The sequence below is a fragment of the Stegodyphus dumicola genome, chromosome 5, assembly GCF_044657685.1.
Source record: "Stegodyphus dumicola isolate Sdum_Otavi_A_Nest chromosome 5, ASM4465768v1".
In the NCBI taxonomy this organism is placed as follows: Eukaryota; Metazoa; Arthropoda; class Arachnida; order Araneae; family Eresidae; genus Stegodyphus; species Stegodyphus dumicola.
The window spans coordinates 165,487,202-165,509,666 of NC_140772.1; the positions used below are offsets into that span (position 1 = coordinate 165,487,202).

The 22,465-nt window shown below is 32.4% G+C and overlaps 1 protein-coding gene across 1 annotated transcript in view; it reads left to right on the forward strand.

Moving 5' to 3' along the window:
• Positions 1 to 22,465, forward strand: part of Ggamma30A (guanine nucleotide-binding protein subunit gamma-e) — a 107,881-nt gene that overhangs the window by 80,478 nt on the left and 4,938 nt on the right. The gene's annotated exons all lie outside the window — the stretch shown is intronic.

The window sequence follows — 22,465 nt, forward strand, 5'->3', positions numbered from 1 at the left end:
ATTTTATTACTAAGACTATTATTCCAAGATCAAATTATTTGCATGCAGTATGTAAAGCACGCAAATATAGCAGTTATTGATTAGTCTTATAACAAAGAAGTACTGTGCCACAAATTCTCCTTCAAAAACCCAATCAAATAGTTTCTATAGATACCTTTATTATGAAATCTCATATATTAGCTTTATTTTCTTCCATTGTAAAGTTACTGTTTCTGAGTTAGCTAACAACTTAAATGTTATTGCCGAGTTAGCGATTTTAATTAGACCAGTTTCCTTTTCTTTTCTTTTTTTTTTCCTTTAACAGAAAGCTTTTCCTCTCTGAAAAAATTAGACTTATTTATTTATTGTTCTTTCTGAGCAAATAAAATTGCTTTAGATAAATTGTTGTTGTGCCAATCATATTGGATCATATCAAATGAAACAAGTATTATCTCACTTGTCTGATTTAATCAGAAGACTAGCACGAATTTTATCGCGGCAAGGAGTACAAGAACGTGTGTGTCTTTGGGATGGGCTTTCAGTATATTGGTAACAGCACAACTTTGCCCTGCTTCGCCCCAATTTTGATGATAAGCACGCCGGGGGAACGGGGCTGAGCGTTTCCTGTCCATATTCCCCCTACACTAAACCACTCCCGAAGACATTCGACTCTCAGTTTAGTTATGTTTTGAATGCTTCCATGCCACACAAACACTTACGAATATCCATGCTTGCTCCACAATTTGAACTCGAGCCTAGCGATATAGCAGACAGCACTAACCACTATACCGATTAGGGTGACGTTTTAGGTAAATGAACTTGTCCATAAATAAAAATAGCAAGGAAAAGAAACCTATACTTGCTAGAAATAATGACATTTTTATTTATCTGCCGTGACACTAAAAACTCTGACAGCTGTCTCTGAGGTTACTTGGTTGTGTATCCTTAAATACTAAAACCCTTACTACTTTCCTTAAAGCGGCTAAACTGATGAATAATCGTGAGTTGAGTAGATGGACTGTTTAGTGTTGGTCATGAACCTGAAATATGATTGATCAGGCAGCAATTCCTTTGGGGTGACTAGTGATTTTAATTCCCTGTTGTTTGCTCATGAATAAGTGCAATACTGAACCGTAACGCATTATTAATAATAATTGTAAAGCATCATTAATTTAGTAATTTTATTATGCTACCAATAATAAAATTACTAACAATAATATTAACAATAAATTATCAATCCAATATGAATTCTTTAAAGAAAATTTAAAGTATTAATGCCAGGTAAACATATTTTTAGGGCAGTCATCTCTTTCAAAATCGTTCTCTTATCACTTAATGGATTAGTTCCTTGCAGAATTCGTTAATCCTTTGTTTTTCAAAGTTCCATGAAATTTCACATTTTTCAGAGCTTTGCACTGCTTCTTGAAACATTTAAAAGCTAACAGGTACCAGTAATGCTGAGAATTTTTATAGCATGTTTTTTTCTCCTCCAAATAAACTTCCAGTCGGTTTTCGAGCAAGAACTAAGGCAGTAAATATGATTTAAATTCTGGAAATTTAAAAATGTTTTCTTTGAAGAGCTGATTTTGCTTTCAAAATCTACAAACTCACATTGTTGTTTCTAGTTTTTCTACATTTAGTGTTAAAATTGGAAAATAGGAGTTTATTTTTATTCTAAACATTTGTAAAAGAAGACAAGAAAAGGCAGCAGACAGTTTCAAACGTTATGAGGACATCACTCAGTATCTAAAAGTGTCCAGCGCATTTTTATACAAACTTGAGTCCAGTCTTCGAATTCTTCCAAAATTTGCATTTGCGTCAGTTGCATTTTGAGAGACAATTTTTATTTTTATATTGCGTTTTTTCTGTTGTTTTAGTATGTAATGGATTAAAAGAATATCTGGATCTAACTTGTTAGATCAACAAATTCTATCGGTTGCAATTAATCCAAAGTATATAGAAAATTTTCTCATTGAGACGGATAAAAGTTTCATATGTAAAATTTTAGGAGGAACTGATCTAATAAACGATAATTTCGATAATTTATTGAAGTGTTTGGTGACATGGATAAAGGTATTTAAAGTACAATTTGAGTACAATACCTACTAATATCATTCTACATGAATAATTACCTTTTCTGTGGAAAATTAGAAAGCATTTACAAATGTTTGTGGAGATGTGAAAACGAAACATAAATAAAAAATTACATTTAGTATCTAAGGCGTCTATAGCATTGAATGAATAGCTCCAAAATAAGATATAAATGAAAAAACCACATTTATTATATTAAGCGTCTACTAAAGCATTAAGAGAATAGCTCTAGTGAAGACTAAGAATTTCATTCGGAAATGATAAACACATTTATACAAAACAATTGAACATTTTTGCCATCATATATTTACTCCTGCAATAGTTCCAATCATATAACAAAAGCCTTAAAAATATTTTGTAAATATTAGAATGAAATGCTAATGATAATAAGAAAAACTAAATATATTTCCAATTTCATTGGACTTTAAAACCATTATTGAAGATAAAAATTATCTGAAAAAAATCGAACTCCTTTTATTTTTCTTGCAAGCACTTGAAATGAAAAATGAAAATTCAATTATCGAAGTGAGAAAACGTACAGTCTGGTGGAACAAAAGATATTAAAAGACAGATTTACTGTTATTGCCATGTTGAAAAGCGAAAAACCTGAAGAAAAAAGGTAGACTAAAATTCTTTTACTGTATGCTTCTATTATACCTGTAGAAAATTCTTTCAGCTTGCAAAAAAGCAGTTAAATAATAAGAATAATTCAGAAACTTCTTCCTTCAGGCCATAAATATTTTTATAATACATTACATTTCCTCAATTGGAATTTTGGAATCATGTGAATTTATATTGTTTCTAAAATAAGTTTTGGAATCGTCAATATATACTAATACAAATTTTGGAAACCCGAACGAATGTTATTTGCAAAGAACCACCGAAATTTATTAGTAAAGAAACTTTAATAATATATTACTAAATTTATGTTTTGCATTTTTATTATTTTACGCTCAAATTTTTTGCATTCCTTTGCCTTCCGAATAATCTCTACATTTTGAAATACGCAGTTTCATTGAAACCTTATTTTTTTTTATAATAGCCGATGTTTTAAATTCTGATTTTTACATACTTTTAAAGCAACAGAATTATAAACAGAGAATAAGTTATAATTTAATCCTTATTCATCTGCAGCTTTGATTTACGTCTGAATTAATTCTCTTACTAGCGAAGTAGGTAGCTTAGCATTTCATTTATGTAAAAACCACGAGAGCTATTTTTTTCACAGATTTCGAAGAAATTATTCTGGATGAAACTAACTTGTATTTAGACATGGAGATAAAACGCTTAAATTCTCACGCAGTAAATCTGTTATACCAAGGAACCACAATGTTATCATTGTCAAGAAGTACGAAGTTTGAAAATACATTTCAAGAATGTTAAAGGCGCTGCAGTAAGCTGCTGTTCAAAACATGTCATATGTTAAAAACTCTTTTAGAAATCGTTTGCTGGAATAATGTTTAATATTAATGACAGTTCTGTACCTACTGGGCCGATTGACGAAATTCAACTTGCGTTTTTCATGTCTCGAAAGCGCGTCTTAGGATATGTATTAGATTTATATATAGCATCGTTCTAATATAGGTATTTTGATACAAAATCGGACTTTTTCTGAAATAACATACCAACTTTTTTCTCATATTTCAGTTCTACGACTCAAATTACGCCAAACTGTCAAGTTTTGTAAAAATCGCACGAGTAGTTTTTAGAAAATTAGCTCTCAAAATTTTAGCTCCTCAATGTTAATTGAGTTTGGTATATATTTATTAATATCTCTTTTTTTTATTAAACATATTGGATTCTTCCTTTCACATTTCGAAATTTAGGTTCATTCCAAATCAAATTCACCCATTTTTTATGATTTATTTTTAAAATTTGTATTTTAAAATAATTTTTATAAATTTTTCAAAAAACGTTTCGAATTATAATCTATAAAATTTTTACCATCCTCTTAAAGTAGACGTATTTCTAAGCATATCTCCAAAAAATTACAGTTTTTTATTCAAATTTCCGAATATATACGTGAATTTGTATATTGCCCCGTTTTAAAATTTAGCATATTTGTTGAAAGCAATAAAATATCAAATGCTGTTTAGACACTTTGCTAAAATTACTTGGAAGTAGAAACGATGTGACTTTTTCTTCCGCTCATGCACAATGTGAGAAGGTAGGAATGAGGTGTCTTTCTTTTTCTCCGCTACAGCATAATAGATGGGTAAGAAAAATTGGTTGCCACATATTAAGAAGTTCGCTAAGTTATTTATTCTTGGCGCAAACTGAAAAAATTTTGCCAAGATAAATTTTTGAATTTCTCCGTAAATTTCGCACCAAATTTTACAAAATTTAATATCTAGTCATAATTTGAGTCGTAGAATCGAAATATGGAAAAAACATTTTGATGTTATTTCAGAAAAAGTCCCATTTTGTCTCCAAATACTTATGTTAGAACGATGCTATATATATATCTAATATATATCCTAAGTCGCGCTTTCGATACATGAAAAACGCAATTTGAATATTGTCAATCGGCCCAGCAGAACGGAAGATAGTCCAAAGGGGTTTTGTCCCTGAAAGACTATTGTTTTCGCTTTGAGACTATTGTTTTCGCTTTCAAACTGTTGCGTTGAATCACTATAAATTTCCGTTTCACTTTTCAAACTGTTGCCACCAAATGTTAGAGTTCTGCCTTATATTTGAAGAAATTAAATAATGAAAAATCTGCATAAATGTATGTATATTTCTCGCATTGTGATAAAACAACGGTATATAGAGCCATCGAATTTTGAATGACGTAATCCTGCTGCGAATATGGGCATGTGGAAGCCCAAATTTGGAATTTGTTTTATTATCGTTTTCATATTTTGTAAAACTTAACGAATTTTTGAGTAACAAACCCAACGAATTGAAAGCGAGCAATGGTAACAATATACGAGGGGGGGGAAACCTTTTCATCTCCAGCACGCGGAACTGTGTATCGGAAATTCTAAAGATAGGCTCATTTTAAAATTATTTTGCGACATTGCTATTGAATTTAAATTTATGGTTTAAGTGCGAAGAATATGATATTTAATAAATAAAGGTAACACACAAAACGTTAAAAAAACGACCCTTTGAAAGTAATTTAAAATCTGATTCAGACGCTGAATTGCGCTATCAGTGTGAAATTCAAATTCGTTCTTTACGTGTGTGCTCTTTGTCTGTATGCCAATAAAATTTAAGCTGATATATTTTTGACATGAAACATTCAAAATGCTAAATGTGTTCTTAACGAGTATATTCTCCTTTTTAATATTATTCCACAGAGAATCTATATCTTTTTAATAAATATATATTCTTACGAAATGCCCAGCTGCGGTAAGATAGCTTCCCCGCAAAACATGTTTAGGGTTGCTATATTTCACGTGAAATCGCTCATTTGGCGACAAAATTGGCGATATGCCATACACAGATGGAAAATCTTCTGGAACGAATTCCTACCGGTTTGGCTCAGAAATTTCTCGAAAGATCAAACTATATAGACCCTGCTGGTACGCGGAGAGTTAGTCAGTGCCTAGTCCAGCGAGTCGATGGTCAGTCTAGTTAGTCTCTTCGTCGATCGCGAATCTATCGAGTGTCTCGTAGTCTATCGAGTTTTATCGTCAGTCTACTATCGAGTTGGTGCATCGAGAGAGTACATCGCCACTTGTAACGTGGAGAGTCTCGAGAGTACGTTGAGTTCGAGAACGACCGAACCGAGTTAGCTCTATTCTGTGCTTTGCCATGAAACTTATCGTTATAGCCTGAAGCCTGTGTTGCTGATTGTTTCAGCGCGTTTGTTGTAGTTTTTCGACGACTGTATATGTAGTTTTGGAGCTGTCTTGAGTAATACCGACTAATAAATTGTCTCCATTCTTCATCAAGTGTTGTCGTTAATCACTCCAAATCCACGAACCCGTACGTAAGAAAAACGTAACAATATGTTTAAGAAACCTGTAGATTCCAAAGTAATGTTTATGTAATATTATATGTGTTAAAAATGAAAATGCTCAAACAATAAGTACTTTTGATCTCAAATCGAATTTAAAATGTCGGGTAATGATGGCACTGAATACCGAACAGTTAGTAACATGTGGCCGAATACTATGAAAATTGTGAAATTTAATGAGTTAATTTGTGTTTTCCGCGATATATCTCCAAGATGCTATTAAGATGGTGTAAATATTCACTCTGCATATTATTGCATTATCTCTTTGTGGAAACAGTTTTCATTCTGGATTTCTTTTTATAATTCAATGTTTTGTTTTTAAGAGAAAATCAGTTTTATTACCAGAGTTAAAAAATAAAAGATTTAGTGTTAATATGGTAGTATTATTTGTAGTTCAATAAAATACCCTTAAGCTATTAAGATGCTGTAAATTTCACTGGGAAGATACATTACTTGAACGAGATGGAAAAAACAAATGCTTTCAAAAGCCAGTGGTTCAGGTTCAGTTTGGAATGTACGGGGTTTGAAATAATTTAGAAGTTATTTGCTATATTATATCGATACCTAGGTGATGCCTAGAATGCTTCAGGAAAGAGAACTATATTCATAGCGACCTAATGTGTACCAGTAACTATCCCAGTTTTGAATGCATTTTTGACATACTACAAATGGATGTAAAGGTGATAAGCCAGTGCGTTTAATGAATGGATTCAGAAGTTTTTTTCTACAGTTATATAATAAAAAAATTATTTGGAGCACGTAAAGTATAGCATCAAACTTCGAACTTTAAAGAGATGCATTAGAAAGAGATATGCATTCTAAAATGTCAAGCGTAGCATTAAAGGACTCAAATATCTTTAATAGTACACCTTCATAAAGAAAACAGAAGAACATTTCATTCTGTCCTATTTTGTAATGAAAACGGTTCAGACTATTGTGCGAGTTGCTATTATCAATTATGCGTAGATCTCTTGTTGGAATATTTTCTGAAAGATATGTGAAAGTAATGTTTAATTAGGTAACATAGTTATTGGACCTGAATCTAATAAAGCATTAACAACAAACATATCTTTTGAGTAAATGTCTCTTGCAACTTTTTACGACTCTTTTAGAAGTGCCCGCAAACTTCTGGTGCATTCTTCAGTTTTATGCAGAGGTTTTCAATAAATTAAACTTACGCTACATCAATTTATTTAATATTTAATTTTATAAGATATACTGTGACACTTTCATAAGCCATATTTTTTAGAATATTTTTGGCAAATCCAATATGTAGTATCGAAGAAATTTTTATCATATTTATAATCGCCATCTAATTCTACAGTGGATTAAAATATTCGATTAGCTGTGCGATATTCTAAAAACATCGCATTATTCGTGCAAAATATTTCCCAATCACATTTTTGAGAATATATATTAATTTATTTAAGATGATAAAAAAGCACCTGCTATTCCCCACATACTATTCCGTGGTAGAGTCTGAAATTTCTGTGTATCCACTATTTTAATGTCTCAAAGAGGTGAGGGTGGGTTTCCAAAGATTTTAAATCCCTACAAACTTGTATACAAATAATTTACGATATATATATTATAAATTTAGACAAAGTAAAATTTTTCAGATATTCTTTATAATATAGAAATAAGATGCTTAATAATACAATAAAATTATCTGTTTGTGAATAATACATATATTTTAATTATATTTTCATATTTCTTACTAGTATTAAGGTCATAACAGACTATGTGCTTTTAAAACTGTAAAACACTTTTCTAAACTGTAAAACACAATTCCAGTTAAAACTGTTAAAGGCCGTTCCCACTGGAGATTTATCTGAGCTAACGGAGACAACTAACGTAGCCGACCCATATCCAAAAACATTTTTCCCATAGGGCAGCAACTTGAAAACTCTGAACTGAACATAGTGGAGCTAGGACATGGAACTGACTCCGACACGTGGACCTGACGCCTTTAGCTCAGATAAACCCCAGTAGGAATGACCCTTTACAGTTTTTTTTTTAAACTTCTAAAACAGTTTTTCCATACAACGATATCATTGTTATGTAGAGATAAAGTGTTGCTTCTTAGGTGAGACAACGTTGGTTCAGAAGGTTGCGTGTTCAAATAACGTTTGGGTCTCCAGTTCTTGGTTCTTAGCTGATAAAAATGTAATAAGATGCCGATAAAGACTTACTATCTTAAGGGTATTTTATTGAACTTCAAATAATACTACCATATTAACACTAAATCTTTTATTTTTTAACTCTGGTAATAAAACTGATTTTCTCTTAAAAACAAAACATTGAATTATAAAAAGAAATCCAGAATGAAAACAGTTTCCACAAAAAGATAATGCAATAATATGCAGAGTGAATATTTATAATTATTTTAATATTTGTAAGTTACTTTTAAATTAATTATTTTCAATTTATACAATAACAAAAGTAGTAACTTTTTATTCCCTTATTTTATAAATATTGATACCATTAGCTTAACGCGGAAGACATTTTTTTACAGCCTGATTATCAGGTGTTCCGTTAAACGTGTAATAAAAGAAAATTTCGTAATATTTATATGCGCACTGCATCGGATGACTAAGGTTTGACACCACTGAAAAGAAGAGTTATAATATTTATAAGCTCAATTTGTTCTTTTTGTTTTTCGCAAATTTCATGATATATATACTAATAGTTAACAATATTGATAAATTAAGAACCAAATACCTGGAAATATTTTGGAATAATGCACCTTCGCGAAATGCTTCCCTTCATCTTCCTGAAGGAACAGATTTCCTGTAAGAATAGGTTACATTCACTTTACTAATGATGTCCTTACATTGTTGGATAACCAGCTCACAGCCAAATGGATTTGGAGATCTACGTTCGCTATTTGTCTTTCCCGGTCACCTAGATATAACATTTCCTGAATAAGAAGCTTGTCGTCATCAGATACAAATTTCATCAGTTCATAATCTGGAAAATTTATCTGACAGTTTGATACTACAAATGCTTCTCAACCCAGAGGTGTAAAATGCTACTAGAAATTGGGTTGAAAGAATGCAAATTATTAATAAATTTCGATAATTGATTTCTGTTATCAATTATCGAAATGATACTACGTGTGTATTCAAGAACTGTAAATGGTAAAACTGCTGACTTTCCACATCTTTTACCTGCAGAATACCATTTAGATTTTTAAAAAAGTGTAATGGTAAAATCATACCGCAATGCCAAGACAGCAGCCATGTGTAATTTTCTTATTCTATATTTATTTTTACTAAACGGTTTATGCTTAGTCTCATTCAACTACTATAGCCGGGATTATTTTTGCTTAAAAAATTATTTCTTTGTTGTCGTTTTTGCTGTTGAACTGCATTTTTACACGGGTCAGCTTGTAGGATTTGGATTTTTGCAGTCCTCGTTAAGTTCGTATATTATACTAAGTAACATTAATTATTCATTATTATTGGAAGGAAATTTTGTTTTAATTAGTGGGAAGGGGACTCGCATGCTGCAGATAGCAGGAAAACATTATTTATTTTGATACCTTCTTTTTCAGTAAAATATTCTTGACGTTAATGTTTCGCTCTTGTCTTTTTCCTTAATCTTCAATTTTCTAAAGTAGAACAAATAAATGTGCTGCCCTTAGTGTAGTGAAGTGCATCTTCTTTCCTTTCTATCGTTCCAGAAGATCTAGGATAACATCTTCTGATATACTTACTAAAGTATCCCATAAGTCTAAGGATTTACTCCATGCTCGTATGTTTCAATAAACTTCAGGTATAACCATTCATGTTATCTCAAAAAGTTTGTAACTCGTTCTCTCTCTTATCGAAGACATTTTCTCATTTATGGCTGATCGTGATGTGAAAGAAGCTCGCAAAAATATACGTATAAATACAACCATATGCTGGTGTTTTCCAAGCATTTTTATTCCGTTTTCGAAAAGGGATAAGTAAGTCACTTTCAACTATTGCATGATACTGCTTTATGAAGCTGTAAATTTTCTGAATTACGGATTTAAAGGAGAAAATATTCGAAGTACTTTCAACTTGTCTTCACTTTTGTAAATGTCTTTGTTATTGTTAAGTGTATAAGCGAAGTTGTCTGACGCTGTATATAAATAGCGCTTCAGATTGAGAGGATTATTGAAAACATTAATTTCTCTGCATCCGTCGATATTACATTCCAAAATTTGCGGCTATGAAACCGGAGATAGTAGCAAGTGCTGCATGAAACAGGATATTCGTGTAACCTACATAATTACGGTTACGTTTAAATTGATTAAATATTCAAGCACGTTATTACCAACATTAAATAGAGCAATAATATAGTAATACTTAGCCTACAGTACTTAGACTACCATATATTACAATCTAAAGTAACGTTAAATATATTGTAAACTTCATTTTATTCGTTTTAGTTAAATATAAAAGTCGAAAATTCTGATTTTTAATTCAATTCACAAAAGATGAACAAAAAAGTGAAGAAATGCAGTTCTTCATTTCATTATTTTTTCAGCATAATGTGTATCAAAGTATTACAGAAATGAAACATTTTCCTATCACTAATAGCTTACTAGTAATTTCCAAGCGTTGTAATATCGCTGTTCCTTTGCTTGGGGGAATTTATTGTCATAAGAACTGTCGGAAGATCTGCGACAGCACATTACTAACCAGAATATGGTGAATGTTAGAAGAAAGTGTAGAAGCAATTTAAAAAGAACATATATCGGAAACAAAATTAAATATTATGTGGTTACCCGATACAGATTTCTTACAAACGTATTTATTATCGAGTTATAAGGTTATCGGTTATCAAGTTTTAAAATGAGCTAAAAGTTTGGGGTGTTTCTTGTAACTTAAGAGTACCCATAAAGCTCTGCAATAATTAATTCCCCTATTCGAGCCCACCAGTAGCCGAGCGGGAAAGTCGCTGAACTCTGGTAGTTTGGTCCGAAGCTCGAACCCCGCGAACGAGCTGGATGCATGGTCGTCGTTTTCGTGGCTTTCTCCCTATGCAACGGCTCACCAGCGGCCGAGCGGTAAAGACGCTAGAACACTGGTAGTTCGGTCCGAGGTTCGAATCCCGCGAACGGGCTAGCTGCATGGGCGTTTTCGTGGTTTTCCCCATGTGTAAAGTGTATACGAGCCAGTTTCCATTAGAAAGTCCTCCACGAAGGCATCCCTCCATTTAGGCAGATAGCCCTCGTGCCCTTTAGCCATAATTGAATAATCCTACTCACTGTGCAACGCGTATAGGTGACCCAGTTTCCCTTAGTCCTCTTCAAAGGCATCCCTCCCCTTAGGCAGATAACCGTGAAGACTTCATTTCCCGTAATCACATAAATCAAATCAGATCCCTCGTATTTATTTTTATCGACTCAAAATGGGCGTGAAGATACGTAAGAGAACGGTATTAAACGTGTTTGAGTTGCTAAGTTTCGGCTATGTTATGGTCATTGGCGAGGGCATTGCCCATTTTTCACATTTCTTGCATCGAAAAGTCTAATGACCTCATAACTTGATCTTAAGTTGACTTCAACGTTTTTGATACTATTCTTATTTTTAATTTCTCATCGTAAGAGAATCCTGCGACAATACATTACTTTAAACCCCTTATAAATTCCCTACTAAAGCTTTCTTTGCATTGACAGAACACGTTTGTACTTTTTTTTTGGGGGGGGAGGTTCATTTTGGATAATAAATAGACCTTTTTTTAGTCATTTAGGTAAATCTATGGTTCATCAAGGGTCATAATGTGTTTCCGTGTACAGTGGAATCTCGAAATACGAGTTTAATTCGTTACAGCATTGAGCTTGTATAGCATATTTCTCGTATTTAAAAAAAACTTCCCCATTAAAAATAATGCAAATCCAGGTAAACCGTTCCGCACCCCCAAAAATATCAAAATAAAAATCAATTTTTCTAATAAATAACACTGGTAAATAATATAACTGTAGTTTACCTTTATTATAGCTTCCGACACCGACCTTTTAACTGCTTCTCATTAATTCACACCAATAACAGCTTCTCAACATCTTCTAGGAGTTTTGGATGGTGCTTGGAAGTAACGGTAACACCTTTAGCTACAAAATTTCTTAATTTCTTCCTTCTTCTTCAGAACACTGCACATCGTCGATGTCGAAAGACCTAAGTCTTCGCCAATACCGTCATACTTACACTACGCTTGTTTATCTATGATTTCTTTCTTAATTTCAACGGCCATAGCTTCCTTACTTTTCTTTGCAGCACTGCCTGAGGCTATAGTCATCTTGAGAGGCATCGTGCAATAATTATTTTGACGTTAAATGTAATAAACAATTGACTCGCAAGCGCACAAATACGTAGATCAAAGAACACCTAGTGATCTGACGAGGGGATTCCTCGAGTCGAGACGGATCGGGAAATGGCGCCACGCATACCAACAGCCTGGCTCATACTCGAGTCAATGCTCGTATTTAGAGACAAATGTTTCGCTCATACTTTCCTCGTATCTATAATTTCTCGTATATAGAGGTGCTCGTATCTCGAAGTTCCACTGTATCTCCTGTTAAACAGTTTTCATACAGGGTTCTACAAATTGTTCTGCTTTGATCCATTTCCTCGGCAAAAGCTGGTGAACGTTATGTTGTTTAGCTTTTCTAAGTTATGAATCTAGGTTTATTACTTTATTTATTGTTGCTACAAATGTATTTAAAGGCTCAGTAATGAAATTCTGCATTGGCGTATTTTCTGCAATTAGTTAACATTAGAAATTATTTAACATTAGAAACAGTACACATCTTTTTAGAGTTTTCGTTTGGAGTCTTCTTTCCATGTAAAAGTGATGACTGACGGTTATTCCCTTTTGGATTAATAATTCTGCTTATTTTGAACGTAGAAATTTTAACACCATTCATTTCACAGCGTTTTTCCCTTTTGGATTAATAATTCTGCTTATTTTGAACGTAGAAATTTTAACACCATTCATTTCACAGCGTTTTTGAATTATGGAATAGAAATATTTCTCTTCCGAGAGTAAAAATATGTTGTTCAACCACAGCTTCTTTACGTGTGATAATTTAAAAGTAGCAGACAGTATTTCTCATTTAAAGTAATAAGCTGTTGCCAGCAATAGAATTTTTTTAACTTATGGCTTGGCCTCTTTTTGCTTATTTATACCATAGATAAATATACTATAAACTTTCGAAATTTTAGTGGGAATTAGGAATTTACTTAGATACACAAAAGGGTTATCTTGTGATAAGATATAATAAGTTACGTTATAAATAGTTCCAGAAACAGGAAAAGATGTGTTTCCACTTTAATATCTAGAACTTTCAGCAATATTCAATTACGATTTGAATATGATCTTCGAAGGACGTTAGGAAAACTATAATATGCATCTCTTATTCAGACATCGATGTTTTATAACAATTTCAAATTTTTTCACATTTCATGCAGTTCTAAATTAATATGAATTTTGCATATTATGGCTTAACGCTTTTTTAAATTCATATTTTAAGTATTTAAATGTTAGCGCAATAACATTGCGCAAGTCACCAAAATTTTATATTACGTCAAATTCTAGCAAAAATACGTGAACCAGTTCTTTAGTTTTAACAAGCAATGTAACCGATTTCTTATACGCTCTACTTATGTAAATTATCTACAAAGGAAGAAATTGCGGTAAAATTTCTGCGAGAATACATTTTCCGCAAAATCTCTGAGGGGAAAATTTTTTTTGAAATTCCACCCACCCCCCCACAAAAAAAAGAGCTTGTAAGTAGATTTATTGATCTATTTTCATGATAAAAATAATTATCTGATAACATTTAATCTAAGAAAACTATCTAGTAAATAAGTCATCATTCTTCTAGTTCTATAAAAATCTGCGCCAAGGTGATGCTTTATTACCATAAGCACCTGTTTTTACTAATAGTCTGAATATCGAGATTCTTCTGCCTCCAGCAAGCAATGATATACAGATTTTGATGAGATATTCTATGATTTAATCCAAATGCTATCTGTCTGCTATCTCTTGCCGGCGTGCATTTCTTGGCTCTTCAATTTAATCCTATAATAAGATTATGGGGCGTAACAAGGCTTCATTCAGTGTCTGCGACGCTTCAAAATCAAAAGAATATGGTATCAGTTTCGTACTTCAGCATTACTTATTATTATAGCGTTTTACATTTTTATGAATGACAAAATTTACTTTGGGTATTAATTTGTTCTTTAGGCGAATGCTTTCCAAGTTCTCTTTCAGATTGTTAATATGTGAAAAATATTCCCTAATCAATGTAGACGCAAGATAAAATATTATAGAACAGAGCTTATCTTTTTACGGTTATAAAATATTATTGTATACATGTGCACATCATTAGTCTATTGAATAAAAGATGACTTTGTTGAAAACTAAAGAATGTGAAAATGAAATATTTTTTTAGTCTCATCAAACTAATTTTCCCATACCTATCCCAGCAAAATTTTCAAACATGCACGTTTTAAAACACAGAATTTCGTACAATTGCACGTGATGTTGAAGGAAATAAAATTTTTAATTTAATAATTAATAAATTAAATGTTCATACAATCATAAATAAAACCATTACTGCAAATCAATGTATACAATAGCGAAATCTTTTAAAACTTTCTTAGAAAGCAATGTAATTTTCCTTAGACCACATGTTTGATTTTCCTGTTTTTTAGATGTCTAATAATGACAGTTTGATAATCTAATAATGACAATTTATGAGCCAGTTTCCCTTATAAAGCCCTTCACGAAGGCATCCCTATGCTTAGGCAAACAGCTCTAATATGCTTTATTGTATTCAAATAGCCTAAACTAACCTAACCTTTCTATGAGACTGAAATAAATGAAATGTTTACAAGAGTGGTAGAAACTGTAAGGTGCTATATAATTTTTAGTAAAGTACAGAATCTTTGATTGTAATGATTGATGGCTTTACATGGCATTACTTCACATGGCTTTATTTTTTTAATGTACTCAAGAAAATAATTCATATACTCGAATTCTTTTTTTTAAATTTGTATGCTCAGAGAGAGTGGAACATAAAATAAAAGGGGAAGGGATCCTCTTTTGTTTACATATAAGCATAAGTAAATTCCAACCATACTTGGTGCAGCACATTCTTTACTAATGTCGCCTTTGCCACAGCCTACCTAAGATAATGTAGGCTTATGGGCAAAGGTTACGTGAAATCAATTTTTGTAATCTACCATCAAAGAAAATGTTTCGTGGATCAAATAATAGGAACCGAATTGTGAAACGCTTTACCATCAAATTCACTGTGATAAATCTATATGCCCGCCGCATTCGAACAAACACTCAGAAAAAGACATATTCTAAGTAATATTTTAATGACATTCTAAAATACGAAGATTATCTTTTTATTTTTGTTTACCAAATTGTATATCCATATTAAACAAACTACAAGCTGCTGAAATTCAGTCGGTCATTTTAAATAACCCACAATTATTGGACTGTATATTTAGGAAATGATTATAAACTGCAAGCGTCGATAATGCAACAGTGGCAGCCATTGGCTTCAACAAATACATAACGATGAAACAAAAGAGACTGAACGAAAGGAACAAAATTTTTTTAGTATAATTTTGGAAATTCTGCAAAGGTAAAATTATATTTGGCAAGGCACCTCTTGGTAGACGAGTTGTGACCGAACGAGTTACTGAACGTTGTTTCGAACATTTTGAATGAAGATATTCGAGTTTAAAATGAACCTCGTTTCCCATTTCTCTCCTGCCGATCATACTATCTAATTTGATGCCATTAAAGGACTCGAATGCATTGGATGCTCGCCGAATGTAATACGACAGTCTCTATGCAAAGTAAAGATCCATTTTCAAGCCATTTCCAGCCTTATAGTAATAAAAGGATTTCGAATATGAGTGCTATACGAGTTTACAGAATGAAACAACGTAATGCGTCTCTGAGTGGTATGCTGTTCTCTCAGGAGCAAGATAAGAAAGAGTAAGATTCCTTTAACTGTGTTTTTGATGACAAAAGCATCTAATATAGCAACAGCAGAATTTCGGCTCAATGATCAGAATGAGACGATCAGACGGTATTTATTCCTGCATCTTAAAGGAAACGTGTCAATCAGTAATTCTTTTCTCTTTGTTATCCATGATTCATTCTTTCCTCTGAATTTAAGCATGGTATAAGATTGGTAACATGCAGATATGTGGTAAAATATTCATTATAGATATGTTAAAACATATCTGCTGTGGATAAAGCAGCATATAACAGTAGTAAGCAGATATGTTATATTGCTGGAAGACAATGCTAGATTCCCTCTTACACTGAAAACCAAATAGCCGATACACCAGTTAAGATAGATTTTGTTCTTCATGATCCATATTCTCCAGAGGATTTGATTTCCGCTGTGAGAAAAATAATTTATCTTTAATAAATACGCCAAAAATTTAAATAGTAGATTATTATATTAATAAAAATCGGAAATCTGCTGAGGTATGTTTTTGGAGCTTAAATAAATATAATTCATGCAAAAACAAATTAAATAAATCAGGAGGCAAAGGAATTAAATTATTTAGCAAAATTTAAAAAAAAAACAGTGTAAAATAAAATCGAAATCTATATTTTACTGGATTACGGGATGCTACGTATATCGTACCTTTACATCTGGTACATCACCATGTGCCTAAATAAAAGTAACGTAATAATTCCTTTCGTTATCTGTATACTTTTATGAAACATCCGTTATGTGGGCTGTCTTATGGTGCACTAATATTTTGTTTTAATAAATAGCTTTAGGAAAAACAAGAAGTAGGTTTTGTAAAACATAAAAATTATTCCCAGATATGGAACAAGTCTTCACTTTACTTCTTTCTTATATTTATAGTTAGCTGAATTTTAATTTTTTTTTTTTTTTTTTTTTGCATGCACCAGTGCAAAATGGTAAATTAAAAATTTTATGTAATAGTGTATTTTGAGGCAACCTATCCCCGAAATTTTGCAATCATATGCCTCATAATTATGATGAAACTTCTAGATTACTCATGTCTTGAGATGTACTCTCAGTAATACAAACGTATGCCCTTTGGAAATTCCTGTTATCCATTCGTAATATGCTAACCTATGTTTAATGAAGTTCCTGTAGCAAGGTTGCATATTTGTTCTCATCAACTCTAGTAATCAGATTTCATGAATGATTCAATAATAAATGACCTTTCTGATTTATAAGGAGAACGAATAATTTCCCGTCCTTTATATCAACAAAGAATTTCATTTTCCGAAAACGGGGCCCACCAGCGGCCGACTGGTAATGTCGCTGAACATTGGTAGTTCGGTCCGAGGTTCGAATCCCGCGAACGGGCTAGCTGCATGGGCGTTTTCGTGGTTTTCCCTATGTGTAACGTGCATACGAGCCAGTTTCCCTTAGAAAGTCCTCCACGAAGGCATCCCTCCCCTTAGGCAGATAGCCCTAGTGTGTTTTGCCATAATTAAATACACCAACACCATTTTCCGAAAACAGAGTAAACAGAGGAAGTTCGTTAAATATTGTAACTGTTGATTCCGAAGCTATTTATATTGATCATATAATGACAGCATTCTTGTAATTTATAGGTATCACGCACTTTTATATGAAATGGCTGACTTTTATTGAACTGTGTTACTTAAATAAAACGGTGAATTGTTTATATAAAGAATTCAATGCTACGTATAACCTTTTATAAAATTTTGATTTTATTTGCATATGTACAAATTAGAATGGCAGTTACCCTTTTCAACATTAAACTAACGGGCAGGAATTCTTGCTATACAATCTAACGCCATACTTCCCTTTCTTTTGTCTATCAAAATTTTTCTTCATTTTACTTCTGACTTCATTTTAGCACTATTTTATAATAACAAAAACCAGCCTGTCGTGATCTAGGTGTTACAATTCATTTTGGTAAACTCCAGCTTGCCTTCTGTGTCCTTTTAAATGATGGACGTACGAACGTACGATGTCCTTTTTAATGATGGACGTACGAACGTATGATGTCCTTTTAAATGATGGACGTAATTGTTCACATAGTATGTTTTTCTTTTGTGAGATTTTTATATATATATAAAGACTTGGTATTCTTTCAGCGCATAATCAAGCGGTTTCAAAGCAAAGAGGTTCAGATATTTGATGTCTATTTCAAAATTCCTTAAAGCAATTATCAGCGGTTAAATCGCGGTTTAGTTCTTCAGTACTAATATTGAAATCATCTGTTATCAAATAAATTTATTCATAATGAAGATCGCTTTTCGCTTCTGCTAAGTGATGGGAAAGATTATTTTAGTTCTTATTATCCATTTTTCGTCGTAGTAAAATCTACTGCATAAGGTTTAAATCATTATGCTGAATCTTTTTCTCTTCTTGTTGCGTCTTTTCCTTACCTTTGATAACGTAAAGTCAATTTTATTTTTTTTCATAACTTAAAAGGAATCATTTTTATATTTATTTCAATTTGCTGTCTATTAGTTCTTTCTCTTTAATTTGGAACAAAATTTATATGCTCTCAAAAATATTCATACGCAAGATGAAAATTCTGTGAAATGGAATTTTAATTTCATTCTGTAACTGCCACTTAAATCCACTTTTTAATTTGATTATTTCCTTTCGCTGTTCTAAACATAACATACTGTCTGTTCCAAAGGCAATAAAAAAATTATAAGAATTCTTTTCGAAATGAGTTATTGCAAAATTAATCCGTGTTATGTAATTATATTATGTTAAAGACGCATGTGCTTGCGTAAGATAAAAGGGAACCTGAAATGTTTTATACAATAATAATCAAAACAAATTTTCGTTAAATTTAGTTACAATAAGGCAATACTATGGCCCTCCACTAAGAATTAAAGTAATTTAAGCATTCTTAATCTAACATCAGTAACACAGTCTTAACCTTTTAATGATACATCTGTCCTGCTAAGACATCTCTCGTATTCTCGAACTGTAACCTTGTGTTGTGACTAATCATTTTGATCTGTACATAATTCAGATCAAGTCCACTATTATGATCAAGAGGCAGATTTGCGCATTTTACTGATCAATGCCTTAAGAATGTTATAGGTTAGATTAAGCGTTTTCCCAACTCTGTCCCAATTTTGCGGCGACAGATCCAGAAATCTCTCTTCCGCTACCACTGATCTCTGGAGAATACTTTTGAATCAATAATAATTTAAGTGCCTCAATGCTGCATAGACATCATGCATTTACAAACATCCATCCTTTTTCCAGGATTCGCATTTAATCCCGATGGTATAGCTGTAGAGTAATTAGGTTATTTTTGAAACAGGAGGCATGAAAACTAAAAGATGCTGAAAACCTCTTTTTAGTTTTCAAAACTAAAAAATGGTAAAAAACAACTAAAAGGTGGTGAAAAATCATCATCCACTACCTTTTAGTTCGAGCGCCACTGTAGAGTCATTAGTTTTTTTTTTTTTTATGCTTCAGGCGTGAAAATTGTGCAGTCGCGTGTGTCCTCGCCAGGACGTGAACCTGGACCTCTCAAAAATACGCGCCGAGTGTGCTAACCGTTACAACACAAAGGCATGCTGTAAGGAGCGAGAAAATACATATATGGCAACCAGCTCCGCTAATCACCATACCGAAAAGAGTAGTTCAGATGTAATAGCAAGAATATGTGAAAAATACATTTTTTATTAATAAATAACGAATTCACCTCCTGCGCCGACTTAGCTAAATAGCATGTTCACTTGATGATGATGCTTCTGTAAAAATAAGGAATTGTGTCAAGCAGTTTTGATCTCTGTCTTTATGTACCTATGTAATCATCTAGTCAAAGCCCGAAATTTCATAGCAATAATTCACATAATGTGTCTGGAAAACCTCCAACATCATCGTTACCAACAATCACTCCAAATATTCATCACCGCATATATACGTATAAATACCATATTTTTTTATTCTAAAATGCCATCGATTCTGAGATATGCCCATTAGTTTCGTTGCTACCAGCGGAGCAAAAACTTTGATTGTAAAATATAAAACAAATTAATTGAAAACTTAAAATCTATCTATTAAACATTATTTATTTTAATTATAGACATCGGTTTATTAACAACAAAAGAACTTAAATTAGTAATATAAAGAAATTTTGTGTTTTGGGATATTTTGAAGTTAAAAATATCGTGCAGCTCGGATCATAGAACTTATAACCGGAAAAGTCTGTTTAAAAAGGAAATCGTTTAAGGTCCAAAATGACGGTTATTAAATCTACCCTTCAATGCTGGGCCAACGCCAGCTATAAATATCATCAACTATACACAATCGATACTATGTAAGTGAGCTTTTGGATGTGTTATTCTTACATCCCGGACAGATGAAGACGAAAGGATGTCATGATTTGTTAATAATTCTGATAATTATTAGATGCTCCACCTTTTTAGAAACATGTCAGTGCATAACGTATATTCCTAATAATCATTAATGGATATTTGATTTATAACTTATTCGTCTGTTTAGGTTTTAGTTATAAAATGTGAACTTAGATTAAACTGCTAGTTAAGCTAGCTGATTTATTATAGAACTTCATAAAGCTAAATGTAAGACTCTGTTATACAATATGTTGAGGGAAATATGTAATGAAAATTGATTATATATCCCGCAAAAAAATATATAAAAAAAAATAAAATGGAACAGTTAAATGATAATATGAATCCAAATTTATTTAAATGGCATAAACATAAATTATAATGGGGATATATTTTTATTCTTGGCTTGATAAAACTTGATTTCTAGAATTGGTACAACGCTTTTTTCTTTCTAAAGGTGTTGTTATTGAAAAGAAGTAAATTTTTCTAAACTTAGTATTAGAGGTTTCATAGAGGGCCTACTCAGAACTGAATTTATAATATCCTTATCCAACTAGGTAAACTGTGCAGTCAAAATGGCGCCTAGTTAACATCCATTAGAATTGTAAGTATATAGGAATCTAGTTTTGTTTAAACCAATGTCCTTCACACCCTACTAGACTGACAAGCGAGTTATCCCTCGAATCTGAATTAATGTGACAAAATTCTGAAAAAATTAATTTAACCTTTTTATTAAATCTCTAAATTTAAAAGAAGGCTCCGCTTGTTCTTATAAACAAATTCCGCTACTTAAGGGTCGTTCACTCTGGCGTTTATCTGAGCTAACGGAGACATCTGGTATAGCCGACGCAGCTCTAAAACCAGTTTTTTCCTCATCGGGCAATAATTGAAAAATCTGAACTTCACGCATATCGAAGCTAATCGACACGTGGAACTGACTCCGTAAATGGCCATTCAGACTGGTGTTTATTTGAGCTAACGAAGTCAATTGTATGTGTCGACTAGCTCAGCTAGGAATGGAGTTCAAATTTTTCACCTTGCTGCGCTATGGGGAAAAACTGGTTTTGGAGATGGGTCGGCTAAGTCAGTTGTCTCCGTTAGCTGAGATAAACCCCAGTCTGAACGGTCCTTTAGCGTTGATAAACCTCAGTCTGAATGGCCCTAACTAACATAAGTCGTAATTTGATTTCAATTAACATAGTCGGAGACTACAGAAGATAGTCTACTTAAGCTGATTCAAATATTTAAACGAGACGTATTACAGTCAGTTAGCGAAAATGGCTATCGGCGGAATAATCTCCGGCAGACTGATGTAAACTGCAGGTAAGACTACAAAAGCTCTAACACTGAAAAACATTCAGAACTCTGGACTTAATTACTCGAACTGCTAATTTGCATTTTGGTGAGGACTACGGAAAAGAGAAGTTATAGTAAAGGTTTAAATCATAATCGGTTAATTAACAAAAAATACCTTTTAAGGACTTTAACATAATATTTCAGTTTCTGTGTGAATACGATACGAAAGTAAGGAAAGAACTAGTTATTCATCATAGAAACTAGTAACTATGGTACAGTTATACAGATGTACAAGAGACGTAGTGGCAGCGGAATATTAACTGAACTTGGCCTTAAGACACATGTGGTGCTTTTAAGAAGCTTATACAGATCGAGTCTAAGAGAACAGGCTCTGTCATGAAATGGCTGATTTTTGCAGTAAGCGTTTGCTTGCTTTCTGAGGAAAGGAATGTAGTCTTTATTAGGATGCTTGAAATAGAGAACTTCAGTAAGTCAATATGACAAAATGTTAATGGTTATCAGAACACATCGATTTTCTCCACATACAAACCAGTTTCGCTAATACCATGAATGTGATAATGAACAGGCAAGGGAATTTTGGGGTATTACAAGTAAAAGTAATAAATAAAATAGAAATAACGATAGTCTTGCTGGGAAAATCACGAAAAGAAACTGTCAGTAAAATCAAAGGTAATCAAATTAAATTAAGACATACTTTGATAAAGAAAAGGACCTCTATATTGGTATTTATATATTATTTCTTAAATTAAAAAAAATTGT